Raw genomic sequence first — 3,262 nt, forward strand, 5'->3', positions numbered from 1 at the left:
CCAAGTAACTGGCCTTTTCAAAGTTGAATCTCCAAACCTAAACACCTGAAGTGTTGACAGCCAACGTCACAACTGGTTTGGCTGATTTTTTTCCCACTGCCCTGACTTTTAAAGCAGCCACAGCCATACATGTAGAAACAGTGAACATTTGGGGCGACTTGTTAGCTCAGTTGGTTAGAGCACAGTGCTCATAACACCAAGAGTGCCAGTTCGATCCCAGCATGGGCCACTGAGCTGTGCCCTCCACAACTAGATTGAAACAACTACTTGACTTGGAGCTGATGGGTCCTGGAAAAACATGCTGTTCCCCAATTTTAAAAAAAGAAAAAGAAAGAAACAGGGAACATTCCAGCTGCAAGGGCCCTCTGAGATGCTCTGGTGTCATTATTTTACAGATGAGAAGGTCCAAAGTCAGACAGGAGCAGAAATGTCAGTCCTGCAGTCTTGCTGCTTGGAACATGCACATGTATGTCACATGTTTGTATGCAGACACCTGCCTGGACCTGCACACATGGCTGCTGACATGCTTAGCCATAGGTGCATCTCTGAAATATGTGCCACCATGAAACCTGGGCGCACCCTCCCCCCAACAACCCCCTAGCGAATGAGGATGGCCCCACCCCCATGCGGCTGCTGATCAGGGAAGGAAGGGCAGGGGTCACCTGGGCCTGGGCAGCCCTTGCCAGAGTGTGAAGGGGACAGAGAAGCCTACAGGTTTGCAGCTGTCATTTAACACACTTGGTTCGCCTGGCTCCCTTCAGTTTGCCTCTGTCTGCAGACTGCGAGGAGAGGAGACATTCTGGGTTCATTCCAGCGAGCCTTGTGCACGCTGCAGGCATGGTATGCAAGTAAGCTGTGCATTTCCAGCTGCTGCCTTACACTTCAAGGGCTGACAGGCAACCCCCTCCCCCCAAACAAAACTCCCTACCCACCGCGGGCCTCTTTTCACATGGGCATGATTAAGGCAACCAGGGCTGTTGCAAGCCCGTCTCAAAAGGAGAGAAATTATGGCTTTTTCTCCGCTCTGCCTGACCATCTTTTCCTAGGGGATCGCCTCTCTCAGACCCACCTCTAACTGGAAGCTGAGGCCGATTTCACACCCCACCCACCCCTGGTTGCCCCATTACATCATGCTCGTGCTCCCGTGGCTAGTTTGCACACTAAACATTGGTGCCTAGTCATTGTTTCCCAGCAAGGTCCTCTCTCCCACCACTCCGCTTAGCATGAGCATCCCATCCTTGCCTTTGCACAGTGCTTTATAGCTTTCAAAGCGCTTTCCCACACGTCTCATTTCACCTTTACTATAACCTAGTGAGGCAAGTATCAGTAGCTTCATTTTACACACCTGGAGACTGAAGCTCAGAGAAGATAACCTAGCTGCCCAAAGTCACACAGCTAATACATGGGGATGGGGCAGCCACACCTCCAACTTTTACTACAAAGTGCAGGCTTTGCCCACGCTGCCACCCTAATCCCCAGTTAATGTCCAACTCCCCAAAGGAAGGGAGCTACCTTTCTACTTTTTTGTACCTCCATGGTACCTGATGTAGGACTGACTCTGCACACAATAGGCATTGAGGCCTGAGTAGACAGACAGACAGATGATACAACCAGCCAGCAAAATCCTGAAAGCTCCAGGAAAGGAGAGACACTTGCAGACTAATGCTGTGGTGTACCATCAGAGTCTTTCCAGCAGCCCCCACTTCTTAAGTCTCTTGTCCGTCCTTATTGGATCCGAGAAAGCGATGCCAAGTTCAGAGAGGAGAGCATTCCTACGGTGTAGACCCTGGCTCTCTCCTCCCCCTCTCCTTTGGGGCTTCGGAGTGTTCCGAGCTCATGAATAAAACGAATATTGGAACTAGTCTTATACTAGTCGGAGAGGGGCTGTTGTCTGAATCCTTCTTTACAGGGGCGGATTGTGCCAACAGACTGTCCCGAGGCCCCTACCTTCTCGTGCTGGCTGGCTCGAACTGAGGACGCCTCCCCCCGCCCCTTTTATGAGTCTCAGCTGATTTCCCTTGAGGGCGGCCCCCTCAGCAGCCCCCCCCTCCTCCCCACACACCAATCGGACTCCCTCACAGTACCTGGGCCCCGCCCCGACTGTCCTTAGGGGCGGGGCCAGCCTTAGGGCAAGCTGGGGCAGGAAGTGGTTGCAATTACACACTCCCGCTCCGCACAGGCTGCCGCTGCCAGAGCGACAATGCTAACTCGGCCGGCCCCAAACGCCAGGTTAGAGGCTGGAAGCGGACTCGGCCTCGTGCTCCTGGCCTGGAATAAAGCTCCTTTTTCTGAAAGAAGGGAGTTTCCCAAGGCTGGGCGAGGCTGGAAGCCTCAATTGACTGCTAATTACATTCCCGGATGAAGGGAGGGGGTCGTGGGTCTCAGTCCCCACCCCAGCATGGCAACCACTTAGCACCATCATCTCTCTTTAGCCTGGTCTCTAGCTAAAAGCAGCTTTTCCTTGCTGTTTAGGCCCCCCCGCTTTCAACTGCCAGGAGAGCGGGCCCTGACCCCTTCTACCAGGAGAAGACAGGCTTTGATCCTTTGCTACTGTAAACCACCGGGGCACAGTGGCTTTATACCCCCCATTCCTCCCAAGTTTCTTGGGCGTTCTCATGGAGGCTGACTCTGGGCCAGGTGGAAGGTGTGATTGGTGTGACTACGCCCAAGGGCTAAGTACCCTTTACAGACAGAGATGGGGGAGTTTGAGAATATTTGGCTGGGGTGGCTTCAGGACTCTGGGGTGGGATTTCACTGAAAGCACCTTTAGCGCAGAACATTGGGGCTACACTGGAGGAATAGTGGTAGAAGGGGGCTCAATGAAGAGGCTGGAGGAATGAAGATGATATGGGAGTATGGGAGGGAATGGGATAAGTGAAGAAGGAAGGTTAACAAAAAAATGGCCTACGCACGTTGTACTCTGTGGGTACAATGGAGCCTCTCTGCCCTTCACCAGCACCTTCTGCAAGTCCCAGGTTCCTTGGGTATGTCTGCACCCTACAAAGCCTGCACTTAGCAGTTGCCTCCCCAGCTTCAGAGCCCCATTTCTTATCCCACCATAAAAGCTTCACATCACCCTCCTTTCCTTCTCCTGTTGACACTGCCTCCTTTCTCCTAAGCCAGGCCTGCCCAATCTGCTGAGGTGGGTTGGGGTTCACTTTAGGGCTTGCCCAAAGTAGAGGGTCTCTCCTCCCCATCCATCCATCCACGCAGGAGCCAAAGGCTTTGTGACCCAGCTGGGGTGTGGGGGGGTACTGATCAG

The sequence above is a fragment of the Hipposideros armiger genome, unplaced genomic scaffold (assembly GCF_001890085.2).
Source record: "Hipposideros armiger isolate ML-2016 unplaced genomic scaffold, ASM189008v1 scaffold_210, whole genome shotgun sequence".
NCBI lineage: Eukaryota > Metazoa > Chordata > Mammalia > Chiroptera > Hipposideridae > Hipposideros > Hipposideros armiger.